This window comes from Lissotriton vulgaris, unplaced genomic scaffold, assembly GCF_964263255.1.
Source record: "Lissotriton vulgaris unplaced genomic scaffold, aLisVul1.2 SCAFFOLD_1485, whole genome shotgun sequence".
Lineage (NCBI taxonomy): Eukaryota > Metazoa > Chordata > Amphibia > Caudata > Salamandridae > Lissotriton > Lissotriton vulgaris.
In genome coordinates this window covers 465,520-483,788 of record NW_028247012.1, presented here as the reverse complement: position 1 = coordinate 483,788, position 18,269 = coordinate 465,520, and the positions used below count along the sequence as shown (strand labels likewise).

General features: G+C 47.0%; 1 protein-coding gene across 1 annotated transcript in view; it reads right to left on the bottom strand.

Moving 5' to 3' along the window:
* LOC147665671 (cytochrome P450 2C37-like) overlaps positions 1 to 18,269 on the bottom strand; it is a 368,711-nt gene that overhangs the window by 97,154 nt on the left and 253,288 nt on the right. The window lies entirely within an intron of this gene.

Below are 18,269 nucleotides of genomic sequence, written 5' to 3'. Positions count from 1 at the left end.
ATTAATTATACATTAATCCTTCTATTTAAAATAATTTTTAAGATTCTTTTGTTGTAGGGATGATATGTGGTCTCCATTTTAGTTTTCAGCTTAGCATCTTTTTAAGATGATGGTTTGTACATGTTTTTCACAAATACGACAGTGTGTCATGCACACATTTATTTTTAATAGACGTTGTTCTATAGACTGTTCCATACGTTTTATCCCTTCAGACTAAAAAACATTGTAATTCTGCATCTCTAGCAGAATGTAATAGGGCAGGTGGTTTATTATTTAAACCATGCCCTTGTTGAAGCCAGTGGGAGGCACTTCACATCAGAGTCATCATGAATGCTGCAGAGGGCTGTGAATGAAAGTCAGCCCCGCAGGCCTCAACATTGATCCTCAGAAGAAAGATTACAGCACAAGCAGAGATTAGTGCAAGTTTGCACCTTCAGGTAGTATGCATTCGTTAATGCACTAAGGACATTTTCCTGAGATATTTTACCATGGTATGGGGTTGAATCATTCCAACTAGGTCTGGCAGAAGGATACTTCCAATATGTTATTGTTATGGTAGAAGTATTATGGATAGATAGTAGTAACATTAGGAATAAATAACATGGTTGAATTGATTGTGTTTTTCACCATTCTAATAATGCTTATAACAATGATCTGTTTCATCTGTTTGATAATCACAGATCCTATGTTATTTAAAAGGATCAGATGTTTTCAATAAAGGTTTGAAAATGAATTATCTTTGCAACACTTTGGACATACAAAGGTGAGAAACTAAAGTGTTGGATCTGTTTCCTCGAATTCCTTGGGAATCAGAGTTGTCATTTTTGAGGTTACTGACAATATCCATACCTTTTGAAGGTTGGGAGTTTAGATGTGGTACAGTGAGCTAGCCAAACCAATATTTACTGATGATATGAGTAGACTAAGCATGATTTAGAACTTGATGGGTGGGCTACTCCCTTCACAACGTTGATGGCTTTCCCGTCCGCCAAAATATAAATCCTACTGGCAGCCCGTTCTGACGTTGTCCGGGTATGAAATAGAATGTGCGTAATGTGTGTATTCAGATATGGTCATTCGCGTGTTCCCCCCGCTTGAGGCCCAGATGCAGCCCTGGTTGATGTTAGCAGGTGAGTGTCCCCCCGCTTGTGGCCCAGCTGCAGCCCTGGTTCATGTTAGCAGGGGCATGTAATTAGTGTAGTGATCCGCAGCCTGAGCCCGGCTACAGCACTGGCTGATGTTAGCAGGCGCGTGTAATTTGGTTTAATGTGATAGTTCAGTAACAGCGCGCATGAGAGGCTGCAGTAATTGTCCGCTCAGTCGCTTGTGCCCCGGCTTGAGGGCCAGCGGCGACCGACTAACAATAAGAATTGTGTGAGTCTTGAATGATTGTTTCCCGTTGTTCTTATTTTTTTATGACCCACACCGACGCTCTTTGGCCCGAGTCCTTTTAAGACGCACCAAGGCCAAGCCACACACTGCGTTCGGCCCTTTCAGATGCACCCGGGCCAAGGCACACACTGCATTCGGCACCCCACTATGTGTGAGACAACGGGCAGTCCCCCAAGGGAGTCTTGTGAATGGTTACTTACCACGCTTCGAGGTGAACGCCTTTGTGACGCCCCCAGCACAAGGCCACGGCAGACGATCGGATTAATGTACGAGCCAGATGGCATGAAGTGAGGAACGTAGCACACGCGCCCAGCGTTTGTCATGCCCCCAGCGTTTGTCACGCCGCCAGCGTTTGTCACGCCCCCAGAGTGCCCCTTCATGCGGTGCAATTGCCTAATTGGCGCTTCACATGGCATGAAGGGCGGACACACGCCCACAGCGCGGACACACGCCCACAGAATTTGTCACTGCGCCAGCGTGTCACGCCCCCAGCGTGCCCCTTGATGCGGCGCAATTACGACTCACATGGCATTAAGGGCGGAACGTACCACACGCCCCGAGCGTTTGTCACGCCCCCAGCACACGCCCACAGCAGAATGCAGACACGCCCACAAGGGACTACTTTGCTGGCACGGTTCTTTTACCTTTTAAATCTATATGGTGGCCGTCTGCATAGCCTATGTCCTTCTGCTGCAACTGCCCTATCCAACGCTGTATTGGGTGTTGTGATTGGTGCTGTGGTTACTGAGATTACCCGCCTCAAAGGTTTGGGCTTTCTCTTTATAATATTAGTATGGATATATATATATATATTCTTTTATTCAAAGACCCAAACACACAACGCGTTTCAAGCCCTAAAGCCCTTGTTCACGTGCAACTTAGTGCAAACGCCATCTACCATTTAAAGTTAAAAGTAACCACACCCATTAATTGACATCACAGGTCACATGATAGTGTGCATAAACAGAAGACTAGATGTTCGGTGTTTGTAGCTCTGTAACTAACAAAACACAATCAATAGGCAAAGTTAGCTAATTATTGCACATTGTCATTTTGTATACATGTAAATATAAATATAAAGACATGTTATGCACACAAACGCTATTTTTTTAAATTTAAATTTTTAAACCTTCTCATGTTGGATAAATCCATCCTCCGCCTATAACCTATGGTCTTTTGTATACAATAAATACACGCCCACAGCAGAACGCAGACACGCCCACAAGGGACTACTTTGCTGGCACAGTTCTGGCACAGTTCTTTTACCTTTTAAATGTATATGGTAGCCGTCTGCATAGCCTATGTCCTTCTGCTGCAACTGCCCTTTCCAACGCTGTATTGGGTGTTGTGATTGGTGCTGTGGTTACTGAGATTACCCACCTCAAATGTTTGGGCTCTCTCTTTATAATATTAGTATGGATATGGATATATATATATATATGGGGAAAACCTGCAGCACTACAATACCCAGAGTGCCACGTGATGGACACGCTCACTGGGGCTGACATTTATTAAATAAATTGTGCTACAAATCGGTGGTCTCAGTGACTCTTGACCACGCCACTGAAGAAGGGATTAGAAATCCTGAAACGCGTTTGGCTGATGTTAATATTGGAAGCTTGTACTCGAAAGGCTGCCTGCTTGCAGGATGCAAATAAATGAAGTGCGATGCAAATTTCCGAGAGGCTTCACTCTTTCTTGGGACTAACCTGCATGTTGGAATATATATATATATATATATATATATATATATATATATATATATATATATATGTATATATGCACAAAGATAGCCGAACTGTGGCCCCAGGTCCCCAGGACGAAACAGACGACCAAACGAGTCCGATATGAGGCAGTAAGATTTTAATAAGGCAAACTCAGCAGCAACAGCAAATATATATATATATGATTCTTTTCGCCAGAATTTGCAGCGCTCTTTTGCCGGTTCATAAATCCCGCGGCAGAACCACGCCGCATTTAAATCCACAACCAATTCCCCCAGCTGGGAGAAAAACGGGACGAACTTACGTTTGTCTTTACTTATGTGCTTTTTTATTTAATCCTCACAGCATGGAGTTTCTCAAGCAGGCAGGCACAAATCTACGCGTTTCGGGATAGCATATGCCTTGTTCACGATCAATTTGGCTCCAGGCTCTCAGTCTCAATATAGTGAGTCACATTATTACATCATTTCCTGTTTGATGTTATTTTGGCCCTCTGCCTTCTGGATGATGTAGTTTTTTGCATTTTGTTTATACATTTTTTTATCCGTCTGCATAGCCTATGTCCTTCTGCTGCAACTGCCCTTTCCAACGCTGTATTGGGTGTTGTGATTGGTGCTGTGGTTACTGAGATTACCCGCCTCAAAGGTTTGGGCTCTCTCTTTATAATATTAGTATGGATTATATTTTATGGGGTTTGTATTTTGGCGTTGTGACAGGGTTGTGACAGGGTAACCCGTCCCCCAAGATCTAAATCAGACCTTAAGTCTCCATATTGTGAAGTTTTGTTGACCTTATCCACAGTCTACTAAATTCATAGGAACCATACAGTGTTGAGCCACCAACACTCTAGGTTTGGCACCAGGGTTGTTTCTCGTGTGCCCAAAGCCCCTTTATTGCCGTTATACAGAGAAATCATAGCAAAAAGAGCTTATCCATCCTTCTCAGCTTAATAGGAAGAACCTATTTATTTCTCTAGGTTGATCAAGCAGGCTCTTTTTAAAGAATGATTCCCTTATATTCTTCCTTTCTTTGAATTCCATTCATTGGATTCAGAGCTCAAGCTGTGGTTAGTGCAATTAATTGCAGACAAGCAGTAACTGAACATTTAACTAGATATGGGCTTGTCAATGGTGGTGTAGATGTCATCTTCGCGGTTGAGACACACAATGCTAATTAATGTGAAATATTTTATTTCTGGTTCACTTATCCTGCAGTCAATGCAAATTCACAAACATTTCAAATGAATGATAAAGCAGCTGTATCAGCAGCATATAGACATTATGAGTATTTAGAAACACCATTAACTTACTAGGAACATCACAATTTGTTCCAAGGCACCCTCCCACATACATTTGAAAATGTATTATCGGACCCTCTCCGTAATGAAAGGGCAACATGGCCAGTTTTAACAAGCTATACACCTTTTCCACATAGAACTGCATCAACACAACGAGAGACACTTGCTCTCTTAAACAATTTGGTCAGGCTATATGAACCTCTGATTTCGTACATTATGCATACATTAACTTCAGCCCCTACAAGTGCTCCTCAAGCTGGTTAGGGGCAGTTAGCTGTACCTGCAATAATTTCCAATTACTAATAATGCCATTTTGGGTCAAATTCCCGCCAAACATAAGGAGATTGTGTTTCAGATAGCATAAAAAACAAATCAGCTTGAGCACCATCCCCCGCCCTGCCAAAAGTCATTGTTGGGCACTATGTGTCTTCCACTCGGTATGGTTCACCCATTGAGGAATGTAATACATTTGGAGCTGAATTTGCTTTTCTGAATACCATTACTCATGGTACTCCTTCAGTTGCTGCTTTGCCGAAAGTGCTTAGATGTATTCAAACTGAACATGGAGGTAGCTTCCTTGGTGATATGCAAACAGCTCAGGTTAGTTCCCGATGTGGATCATGAACGCGAGCTACATAAAATAATCACTGAAACCTATACTTCTATAAGTTGTGATAGTTTGGGAACCAGGCCTAATAAGCCACAACTTAAGGGTAAGTTAGAAGTGGATAACACCAAGCAGACACTGAGTCTTCTAAAAAGTGCTTTGATAAAAATATGCATACAAAAGGACAACCCAATATACACTTGTAGGCTTGGGTAACTAACATAAGGGCAGCAAGAGTGCCAGCAAGGGATTTATTTAGGAGTGAACTTTAAAATCAATTTGTTAAATATTAGATGACCAAGAGTGACAAAGCAAAGTTGGGTTATGTATCTACAATTCTATCTTGGTTGGGTAGCATTCCTGATGCGAAACGCCTTTAGCATTGTAAGTGCTGGCTGGCAGAAGTCAGGTTCCCCACTTTTGGGACATATTTGCTTGGTCAAATCAGGCTGATGTTTCGCCTGGATGAGTCTCGATATATGGCAAGTCTGACTGAAGAAGATGGTTTTGCCACTCCACTTACGAGACACAATTCCCTGGTGGATTTCTCACCAAAGATTTTGAAAGCATACCAGTCCCTTATTCACAAGACAAAGTTACGAAGAATATGCAGGAATATTTAAGGGTTCCTTCTTCATAAGGATGAAAAAGTCCTGAGGATGGTCTTATTGATGTTATTCAACTGAGGCCAAAACGTCAATGCATATGCCAACTTTCCTTTGAAATCATTATCAATGCTTATTGTGAGCCTTGTACCTCTGGGGAGATAGTCTCTTGTTTGCAATTTAAAAATGGGTTGTTTATACATCAACATGTGTTAGAGAAGATGTTAATTGTGCTAGAATTACACAATGTCCAACGTCTAGACTCTCTGAAGGCTGTGGACCCTCATTATCTTGAGACCTCTCCAGCGGGGCATATCTGTTCCCAGAGACTCCATTGATAATTCTACAGCTAGATCTGGTGATCTCCCGCTTGTTTCAATGGAGCCTCAAGGGTCCCCCGTCGGTCTAGGAACTGCGGACTCCGCCCTTACCCAGGTCTCAGCGGACGCTGGAAAACCATCTTGTTGGAATTAGGTAGCCTGGCCTAGGGCAAGACTAACATTCAGAGGCACAGTGTAGAGGTTGCAGACCACCCAAAAGTAACTCCACGCAATAGCACTCAAAAAGAAAACACTACACCAAAATTATATGAAAATAAGTACTGTTTTATAAAAAATAATATACTCTGTTCTCTTATACGTTTAGCATTTACAGTTCAGTACTTTACAATAAATCAAGTAAAGAGCAATCCACTAGAGTTTTGGGAGAGAAAACTATCATACAATATAAGCACAAGAAGATATTATTGAATTAATGATAAATTAATCAGCAGTAACTTTCATTACATTTGGATATCATGAACATCAGTAGTGCCACCTTCAGGAATGTGAACCTGCTTCAAGAGCTATGGTCAAAAGAACATGACATCAGACAGCAACCTTAATTAACTTTGGCTTCTATCACTACTGTTATCTAGTTTCTTCACTTGTCCCCCTCTGTAATAAAAACAACCATCATAACCAGCAATATTACTCAGTTCATCAATCTGGCAATTTTATCTTGCCTCAGTAACCAGAGAGGCTTTCTTGTAAAGGTTAAGTACTTTGGGAGTTTTCCCTCCAGTCTCAAGACCACAGTATCGTTAAACCTGTCCCTGAACTCACACTAGGGACTTGTTCACAGTAATTTTAGTTGTAGGACCTTCCTTTCTTGTGGTCCAGTCTCTACTAACCCAGATCCCCCACCTTACTTGTGACGCAGCGTTGGAAGCTGGAGCTCACCGCTGATGGTCTCTTTTTTCAGCGCCGCCTCCTCACCAGCCCGGCCACACAGGGTTACACAGGCGCTGGGAAGGGGTCGCACTGCTCCGCTCCCGCTAATACTCTTCAGAAGGAAGGGGGCCGATGGGGGTTTCAGGCTGATTTCAGAAAGGGGGCCGATGGGGGTTTCAGAGATCTCCCTACCCGCTCGCGCTCACTTCACCGCAGGGCGCTCGAGCCGGGGGGAGAGAAACTCCTCTGTGTAGTAACCGCCGAGGGACTCTCAGCGTCTCTCCTCACACTGGAAGGGGTCGCGCTGCTCCTCCAGTCATGCGCGACGCTCTCCTCGCTCTGGAAGGGGTCGAGCTGATCCTCCAGACATGCGCGACGCTTCCCTCACTCCCGCCTGCACTAATCCAACTCCGCCTCACGGAGCCTGACAGCGCCACTGGGCATGCGCGAAAGAGAGGTGTCTCACCTCCTGAGACCGCGCTGATTGTCTGACGCTGCTCTTCCACTGGCACTTGACAAGGGCTTTTCCCGGTCTGCTTCTCACCACAGGGCACACAAACTCGGCTCCACGACGGCTCCGCTCGTCCAGTACCAACTTAGGGGTTCAGAAGGGCGGAACAGCCCGTTTTCTCCTGGCTTCTGCTCTCCTCCGTGGCGCTCCACCACAGCAGGTGAGAGGTGACGCTCCAGGGAATCAGGGACCAGGGGACAGTCCAACTCAATTACCAGTCTCTGGGCAGAGGACTGCGCTCCGCAGCGCTGCAGTCTCCTTCTCCTATGGGCTTCCCCACTATTAGTTAGAAAGGGGGGCAAGCTAGGCGCCCAGGGTCTCCAGCAACTTCCCACAGCGGGGCCATGACAAGTAACCAACAGGGGAATAGTGGGTTAAACCAGTAAAGCAGCCTCCCAGTTCAGGAGGTCAACCCTGAGTCCAACCTCTTCCCACCCTCAGCTACCACCTGTCCTCCAGCTGACTTCCACAGGTAGACAAAATGGCTGCCCCGCATTCCGCCTTATATAGGCTGCCCTTCAGTGGTCCAGAATGGACCAGAAGGTTCTGGAATGCCCTATGTTAGGCTATGGCCAAGTTCTGTTGGTGACAGTTGGGGCAGTTGGTGGCCACCATTTTAGGTGGTGCCAACTTTCCTGTCAGAACAGGCCTCTGGGCCTGAGGTAAAAGTTTATGAGGGGGAGAGGGAACACCTATCCCCCTGGCCAACACCTACAAAAAGTCAGTAGACACAAAAATTAATAAGGGTTTGAGGGGCGAAAAGGGAACAAAATAAATAAAAATTAGGAGGTACTTCGCCAAAAAGCCAGACAGGTCTTTCACGCGTCCCCCCCAGCTGAAAGTGGGGAGAACTACCCAACCCCTTGGGAGTCCTCATCACTAAGGCGGAAATACCTGGAGAGACCGTCTGCATTGGCGTGGTCCACTCCAGGCTGATGTTCCACCCGGAAGTCCATTCCCTGTAGGGAGATGGACCACCTCAACAACTTGGGATTTTCCCCCTTCATCTGCATCAGCCAACGAAGGGGTCGGTGGTCAGTCTGAACCAGGAAGTGCGAGCCAAAGAGGTATGGCCGCAGCTTCTTCAGAGCCCACACCACCGCAAAAGCTTCCCTCTCAATGGCACTCCACTTCTGTTCCCGGGGGAGCAGTCTCCTGGATAAGAAGACTACGGGTTGATCCAGGCCCTCTTCATTCAGTTGCGATAACACTGCCCCAATGCCATGTTCTGATGCATCTGTTTGGACAATGAACTCCTTGGAGAAGTCTGGGGCCCTCAGGACCGGTGCCACACACATTGCCTGTTTCAACTTTTCAAAGGCTTGCTGACAAGCCTTTGTCCAAACTACCCGTCGAGGTTGTTTCTTGGAGGTGAGCTCTGTGAGGGGCGCTACAATAGTGCCATACCCCTTCACAAAGCGACGGTAGTATCCTGTGAGGCCCAGGAAAGCTCGGACCTCAGTCTGTGTCTTGGGGGGTTCCCAGGCCATGATTGCCTCAATCTTCGCCTGCAGGGGCTGCACAGTCCCCCTACCCACCAAGTGTCCAAGGTACACAACCGACCCCTGCCCAATCTGGCATTTGCTGGCTTTGATGGTCAATCCAGCTTGTCTCAGGGCCTGGAGAACGGCCTGCAAATGCTGCAGATGGTCCTCCCAACTGCTACTGAAGACAGCAATGTCATCCAAGTAAGCAGCAGAGAAACTCTCCATTCCAGAGAGGACCTGGTTCACCAGCCGCTGAAATGTGGCAGGGGCGTTCTTGAGCCCAAAGGGCATCACACAGAACTGGTAGTGTCCCTCAGGCGTGGAGAAGGCTGACCTTTCCCTTGCTCCATCTGTCAAGGAGATCTGCCAGTACCCTGAAGTGAGGTCAAAGGTACTCAGATATTGGGCAGCTCCTAGCCGGTCAATCAATTCATCCGCCCTAGGGATCGGATGAGCATCAGTCCTTGTCACTGAATTCAGTCCTCGGTAATCCACACAGAACCTCAGTTCAGGTGTGGTGCCTGGGGGTGCGGCTTTTGGCACGAGCACCACCGGACTGGACCAAGGGCTGTTGGAAGGTTCAATTACTCCCAGCTCTAGCATCTTGGCAACTTCTCCATGGATGCTAGCCTTCACCTTGTCAGACAGCCGGTAGGTCTTGGACTTCACTGGTGGGCTGTCTCCTGTGTCCACATCATGGGTACACAGGTGGGTCCTTCCCGGGACAAGGGAGAACAACGAAGAGTACTGCTCCAGGATCTGGCGACAGTCCTCTCGTTGCTCAGGAGTTAGAGTAGGAGAGAGAATCACTCCCTCCACTGACCCATCCTTCTCTTGGGACGAAAAGAGATCTGGGAGAGGTTCGCTTTCCGCTTCCTCTTCCCCGTCAGTCACCATCATCAGCATGACTTCGGGCCTCTCATGGTGGGGCTTGAGTCGGTTGGCATGCAGCACCCGTAGGGGCTGTCGAGGGGTCTTAAGGTCCACCAGGTATGTGGCCTTACCCTTCTTTTCCAACACCTCAAAGGGGCCTGTCCAGCGATCCTGGAGGGCGCTAAGCTCTCCAGGCTCCATCACCCACACTTTCTGTCCAGGCTCCAGTTCCACCTGGTGAGCATTGTGGTCGTACCACTCCTTCATGACTGCCTGGCTGGCCTCCAAGTTGTCAGAAGCTTGCTTCCACAACTTCGCCATTTGGCTCCTGGGGGGGTTTCCTGGGAGATTTCTCCCAACCATCCTTCACCAGGCTGAGAGGACCGCGTACAGGGTGCCCATACAGAAGCTCAAAGGGGCTGAAGCCCACTCCCTTCTGGGGCACTTCCCTGTAGGAAAAGAGTAAACAGGGTAGGAGGACATCCCATTTCCTCCGCAGGCTCTCGGGCAGACTTCTGATCATGCCCTTCAAGGTCTTATTAAACCTCTCAACCAGTCCATTCGACTGGGGGTGAAAAGGAGTGGTGAACCGATAGGTCACTCCACACTCCTTCCACATTGCCCGCATGTAAGCTGACAGGAAGTTGGTCCCCCTGTCAGACACAACTTCCTTGGGAAATCCCACTCGGGTAAAGATTCCCATTAGGGCTCTTGCCACTACAGGTGCAGTGACTGTCCTCAGAGGTATGGCCTCTGGGTACCGTGTGGCATGATCCACCAGTACCAGGATAAACCTGTGACCAGCTGCTGTTGGTGGATCCAAAGGCCCTACAATGTCGATGCCCACCCTCTCAAAGGGGGTGCTAACGACTGGAAGTGGTTCCAGGGGAGCATTTAGCTTCACCCCTGTTTTCCCACTGGCCTGGCAGGTTACACATGTCCTACAGTATGTGTTGGACGCCACTTTCATCTGAGGCCAGTAAAAGTGGAGGACAAGCCGTGCAAAGGTCTTATCCTGACCTAAGTGTCCTGCCAGGGGTATGGCATGAGCCAATTCCAAAAGAAAGGCTCGGTACTGTTGCGGGACTACCAAGGCCCTCGATGAACCAGGCGAGGGTACCTTGGGTTCACTGTAGAGGAGTCCATCCTCCCAGTAAATATGGTAGTGTCCCGTAACATCACCTGCTGCTTGGGCTTCAGCCTGGCGCCTCAGTCCCTCAAGGGTGGGGCACTCCCTCTGCCCCTTACAGAATTCCTCTCTGGTAGGACCTCCCTCCACATGCCACTCCGCAGGGATGGGTAAATCCTCCAGAGAGTCTACTTCCCCCTCCACGGACTCCTGGTCCACCACCGCAGGTGGCCGATCTGTCTCATGGGGTGTGGAAGCCGGAGCAGGCTTTCTCTGTCTCCGGGTCTGTCCCTTCTTAGCAGCGGGTTGGGCCATTGTTCCAGGCTCCAACCCAGGCGAACTCCCACTCCGGGCAGTCGCAGACCGTGTGCTGACACAGGCCCAGTCAGGTGTACCCAGCATCGCAGAATGCGTCCGGTATTCCACCTCTCTCCAAGTGTTGTGTTCCATGTCATTCCCCAACAGACAATCGACTGGCACGGCAGGGCTTACGGCAACTCGAAGTGAACCTGCAACCCCCTCCCACTCAAAGGGAACCTCAGCCACTGGATAGTGGCCCATTCTGCCGTCAGCCATCGCGGCGGGGTGGAGTACATTAGGAATAACCTGCTCTGGGGACACCAGCTGACTTCTCACCATAGTCATACTGGCTCCTGTATCCCTCAGAGCCTCCCCTCTCTGGCCATTGATGGTAACCCATTGCCCATACTTTGTAGTATTTGGGGGCACCTGGATCTTTGGCACCATCTCCCGCTCTCCCAGGGACACTAAGGTGACACCCGCCCACTCACCCCCCTTATCTAAGGGCAACTCCTCCCCGAGCGCTACACTAGCTACTCCCGGTGACTTTCCTCCGGTGGGAGGGGGTGGTCTCTTTGGGCATCTGACATCTCCCTTATAATGTCCAACGCCACCGCATTCAAAACAGTGGAGAACCCTGGGCTGCTGGCTTTGGCCAGGATGAGGGTTCCGGGGCGGGTTTGCCCTAGGGGTGAAACCTGCTCCCTTCCCTTGGAAGTTATTTTGGGGACCTTTAGAGAACTCTTTCTTTTTCTCCCCCCCCTCCTTCTTCTGGGGGGCGCCCTGTCCGGCTTTTTGAGATTCCCCTCCAGTCCCCTTGGTGGACACCCGGGTACTTGTCCAGATGTCCGCCTCCTCTGCAAGCTTCCGGGGATTGGTCAGCTTGCTGTCTACCAGGTGTTGGCGCAGCTCGGGAAAACATTTCTCGAGGAGGTGTTCTCTCAAAAACAGATCGTACAGCCCCTCATAATCTTTTACCTCACTGCCCTTGACCCAACCCTCTAAGGCCTTTCTGGCGTAATCAAGGAAGTCCACCCAGTTCTGAGTGCCCATCTTGTGGCTCCCCCTGAACTTCTGTCGGTACCTTTCTGGGGTGAGCCCGAACTTCCTCAACAACGCCAGCTTCATGGTGGGGTAGTTTGTCTGGTCCTCTGGATCCAGGGCCAGCAAGGTGTCCCGACTAGCAGGAGGCATGTACTTGTACAAACTACCCCCCCAGTGCTTCTCCTGCACTCCATGAACCTTCAGAGAAACCTCATAAGCGGCCAGCCACTTAGCTACAACGTCCCCCTGACTGAAGCTCGCTATCAGGTCCTTTGGGATATAGGGTTTGGTCTCCCTGGCTGACTCCTTTGGTTCGCTGCCACCATTCCTAACAGGAGAGGACCCCCGTCGCAGACTTTGGAGCTCCAGTTCCTTCAGTCTAAACTCGTGGACCATCCTCCTCTCCTCTTTCTCCTGCTCCAACTTAGCCAACTCCCACCTTAACTGTCTTTTCTCCCTCCTATCGGTGAGCTCGGCTTCCGTTAGGCTTCTCCCAGAGATGCTACTGCCCTTTCTGGAATAGGACACTGGTCCGGTGAGTAAGTTTTCCCCCTCATGGCGGAATAACTCTTCTACCTCCCCCACCGTGTCCTGGTCAACCTCTTCATCCTCCTCCTTTGTCTCTTGGTGTGCCTCCACCCAGGCCCTAAGGCTAGTCTGGAGCTCCCCCTTCCTGGCACCATGTTTGAAAAAGACCCCCATTTGTTGGCAGAACATTTTCAATTGGGGCACGGAATAGACTTCCAGGTTTTCCACAGCGAACTCCATTGTGAGTCAGGCAAACCTGGATACACACCAGAAATTTCAGAGGGGCAAGGGTAACCTAAAGCCAACTCCACCCACCACCAGGAATAAATTTAGAAAAAACAAAAAGACTAATTGGGAGGGCCGCAAGGAGAAAACTCCTGGTGTAGGTTGGGTGTATTACGTCAAATTACTAGTAAGTAGCTGCAACCAAGTCCGCAATCCCACCGCTAGGCACCAATATGTTGGAATTAGGTAGCCTGGCCTAGGGCAAGACTAACATTCAGAGGCACAGTGTAGAGGTTGCAGACCACCCAAAAGTAACTCCACGCAATAGCACTCAAAAAGAAAACACTACACCAAAATTATATGAAAATAAGTACTGTTTTATAAAAATAATATACTCTGTTCTCTTATACGTTTAGCATTTACAGTTCAGTACTTTACAATAAATCAAGTAAAGAGCAATCCACTAGAGTTTTGGGAGAGAAAACTATCATACAATATAAGCACAAGAAGATATTATTGAATTAATGATAAATTAATCAGCAGTAACTTTCATTACATTTGGATATCATGAACATCAGTAGTGCCACCTTCAGGAATGTGAACCTGCTTCAAGAGCTATGGTCAAAAGAACATGACATCAGACAGCAACCTTAATTAACTTTGGCTTCTATCACTACTGTTATCTAGTTTCTTCACTTGTCCCCCTCTGTAATAAAAACAACCATCATAACCAGCAATATTACTCAGTTCATCAATCTGGCAATTTTATCTTGCCTCAGTAACCAGAGAGGCTTTCTTGTAAAGGTTAAGTACTTTGGGAGTTTTCCCTCCAGTCTCAAGACCACAGTATCGTTAAACCTGTCCCTGAACTCACACTAGGGACTTGTTCACAGTAATTTTAGTTGTAGGACCTTCCTTTCTTGTGGTCCAGTCTCTACTAACCCAGATCCCCCACCTTACTTGTGACGCAGCGTTGGAAGCTGGAGCTCACCGCTGATGGTCTCTTTTTTCAGCGCCGCCTCCTCACCAGCCCGGCCACACAGGGTTACACAGGCGCTGGGAAGGGGTCGCACTGCTCCGCTCCCGCTAATACTCTTCAGAAGGAAGGGGGCCGATGGGGGTTTCAGGCTGATTTCAGAAAGGGGGCCGATGGGGGTTTCAGAGATCTCCCTACCCGCTCGCGCTCACTTCACCGCAGGGCGCTCGAGCCGGGGGGAGAGAAACTCCTCTGTGTAGTAACCGCCGAGGGACTCTCAGCGTCTCTCCTCACACTGGAAGGGGTCGCGCTGCTCCTCCAGTCATGCGCGACGCTCTCCTCGCTCTGGAAGGGGTCGCGCTGATCCTCCAGACATGCGCGACGCTTCCCTCACTCCCGCCTGCACTAATCCAACTCCGCCTCACGGAGCCTGACAGCGCTACTGGGCATGCGCGAAAGAGAGGTGTCTCACCTCCTGAGACCGCGCTGATTGTCTGACGCTGCTCTTCCACTGGCACTTGACAAGGGCTTTTCCCGGTCTGCTTCTCACCACAGGGCACACAAACTCGGCTCCACAATGGCGCCGCTCGTCCAGTACCAACTTGGGGGTTCAGAAGGGCGGAACAGCCCGTTTTCTCCTGGCTTCTGCTCTCCTCCGTGGCGCTCCACCACAGCAGGTGAGAGGTGACGCTCCAGGGAATCAGGGACCAGGGGACAGTCCAACTCAATTACCAGTCTCTGGGCAGAGGACTGCGCTCCGCAGCGCTGCAGTCTCCTTCTCCTATGTGCTTCCCCACTATTAGTTAGAAAGGGGGGCAAGCTAGGCGCCCAGGGTCTCCAGCAACTTCCCACAGCGGGGCCAGGACAAGTAACCAACAGGGGAATAGTGGGTTAAACCAGTAAAGCAGCCTCCCAGTTCAGGAGGTCAACCCTGAGTCCAACCTCTTCCCACCCTCAGCTACCACCTGTCCTCCAGCTGACTTCCACAGGTAGACAAAATGGCTGCCCCGCATTCCGCCTTATATAGGCTGCCCTTCAGTGGTCCAGAATGGACCAGAAGGTTCTGGAATGCCCTATGTTAGGCTATGGCCAAGTTCTGTTGGTGACAGTTGGGGCAGTTGGTGGCCACCATTTTAGGTGGTGCCAACTTTCCTGTCAGAACAGGCCTCTGGGCCTGAGGTAAAAGTTTATGAGGGGGAGAGGGAACACCTATCCCCCTGGCCAACACCTACAAAAAGTCAGTAGACACAAAAATTAATAAGGGTTTGAGGGGCGAAAAGGGGACAAAATAAATAAAAATTAGGAGGGACTTCGCCAAAAAGCCAGACAGGTCTAACACATCTATACCTCAGTCATCCCTAATATCTCAAGCAAAGCCCCCAACCTCTGGTCTGCCTCCCCCTCAAAGAAGTTCCACCACTCGGAATCCCTTCAACTCTAGTAACCCAGCTGCTATGGTCTCAGAGGGTGATAGAATAGGCTTTCTATTTCAATCACTGCGGGAAGATCTACTGGGAAAATTTGAAATCTCAGAGGGTAACCAGAGGAAACTGCACGACAGATTCGACTTGTTGGAGACCAGACTAGATGATATAGTGTCCCGGACCAGCTCACTGGAGAGTAAGGTCTCAACGCTTTCAGAACTCCAAAGATATCCATACTCTGAGCAGCCCCCGATAATTTGGGGGGGTTTCATCAAGGGGGGGCCGAGAAAAAAGGGGGGTCCCAAAACGCGTTTTTCCCATGTTAATTTCCATAGGGCGGTTGGCCTCACTTTTAGCTTGAAAGGCTGAATGAATTTGCACAAAACTTGGCAAAATTGTAGGGACTGTTAGCCCGATGTGCCTTTGCTAGGTCTCAATATATGCGCTCCAGTGGATTTTGAGTAATTTAGGTTCAAAAAAAGATATATATCTGGGCGGAGCCTAACCACACATCTGATCTGATTGGCTGTCAGCACTTCATCCAAGAAGTGTTGGCAGCCATCTTGGGACCAATATACATGATAGCACCTCATTAAAAAGCATTGTAGTTAATAGAGGGTTTTAGGACTTTAGTTACATTATAAATCATTTGTTGATGGTACCATACTCGTTTTAGGAATTGTGGTGGGTTCTAAGGTGATTTTACCATGTGAAAAAACCTTCTGCTGTGATATCATGAATATTGTTTGAAAGAAAACTAATATCTCATGATTTTCCCACAGTGGTTTGGAAGGGGATCTATAAGCTAAACTGAAAGCATATTTTCTGTAAATTCACATTATCTTTCTCAGTCATGTGAAAATGAAGTCTGACATTCTCAGTAAAACATGTACATCCAACAAGGACAGAGACTGTCAGTTGATTCCTTTGTGTTCTACTGCAGCCTCCTAGAGTGTTCTAAAGAACAACTAGAGCGCTAACAGTCCTACTTATTACAAAGGTATGGCACACCTGAAGCCATCTTGATTGGAATAAAGTGGTAACTCTTAAAACATTTAATTTAAAAAGAAACAACATGAGGGGGTATATTTTGCCATAGAAAGTATGATTAGTGCTGCAGAATGAAAAATTAGGGCACATTTTGAGTGACTTCTCAAATCCTTTTCTATTTCATTAAAACATTCTGACATGCAGTCTCCCAAAATGGCCACCAGAGACAAAAGAGCCCAAATGTAGCCCAAATATCACCCAGATGTAGCCCAAGTATAGCCCAATGACAGAATGTCCCAGAGTGTTCTAAAGAACAACTAGAGCGCAAACAGTCCTACTTATTACAAAGGTATAGCACACCTGGAGCCATCGTGATGGGAATAAAGTGGTAACTCTTAAAACATTTAATTTAAAAAGGAACAAAATGAGGGGTATATTATGCAATAGAAGGTATTATTAGTGCTGCAGAAAGAAAAATTAGGGCACATTTTGAGTGACGTTTCAAATCCTCTTCTATTTCATTAAAAAATTCTGACATGCAGTCTCCCAAAATGGCCACCAGAGACAAAAGAGCCCAAATGTAGCCCAAATATCACCCAGATGTAGCCCAAGTATAGCCCAATGACAGAATGTCCCAGAGTGTTCTAAAGAACAACTAGAGCGCTAACAGTCCTACTTATTACAAAGGTATGGCACACCTGAAGCCATCTTGATTGGAATAAAGTGGTAACTCTTAAAACATTTAATTTAAAAAGGAACAAAATGAGGGGGTATATTTTGCCATATGAATTATGATTAGTGCTGCAGAAAGAAAAATTAGGGCACATTTTGAGTGACTTCTCAAACCCTCTTCAATTTCATTAAAAAATTCTGACATACAGTATCCCAAGATGGCCACCAGAGACAAAAGAGCCTAAATGTAGCCCAAATATCACCCAGATGTACCCCAAGTATAGCCCAATGACAGAATGTCCCAGAGTGTTCTAAAGAACAACTAGAGCGCTAACAGTCTTACTTATGACAAAAGTATGGCACACCAGAAGCCATCTTGATTGGAATGAAGTGGTAAGTCTGAAAACACTCAATTTAAAAAGGAACAACATGAGGGGGTTAATTTTGCCATAGAAAGTATGATTAGTGCTTCAGAAAGAAAAATTAGGGATCATTTTGAGTGACTTCTCAAATCCTCTTCTATTTCATTAAAAAAATTCTGACATGCAGACTGAAACATGCACTTTGAATACCAGCAGCAGACGTCCCTGGTGAGCAGTAGCTTTACTACAGTGATCTAATGTGCAACTAGAGTGCTAACATTCAGAATTTATGGCAAATGTGTGACACATCTGAATGCTTTCTTGATGGAACCAAAGTAAACAAGCATTGAAAATGCAATAGATCTCACCCTCGTTTAAGTTAAAGCCATTCTGTTTGTAATGAGGTGACTTTTTAGCTTTGCTTTTATTAGTGTTTTTTCAACTTTCATGTAAATAACATGCATCTGTATGCATATAAGTATATGTATGCGTGCATTTATGTTTGTATTTATATAGATATACAGATGATATATGTTTATATATGTATGTATATATATATATTCACTGAAAAAACCATAGGCTATAGACCATATATAGTTAGGAATTAGCATTTACAAAACCTTGAAAATTCACTGAAAAAACCATAGGTTATAGACCATATATAGTTAGGAATTAGCATTTACAAAACCTTGAAAATTCACTGAAAAAACCATAGGTTATAGACCATATATAGTTAGGAATTAGCATTTACAAAACCTTATTTTACTCACACAAAACCATTGAAATTCCATATATAGTTAGCTGCACTAACTATATATCGCGCACCCGCAATCCACTGCTGATGATGTCACATATTACATCATTCATGACATGGTCAGTGACATCACTGATGACATCACTGATGACATCTCA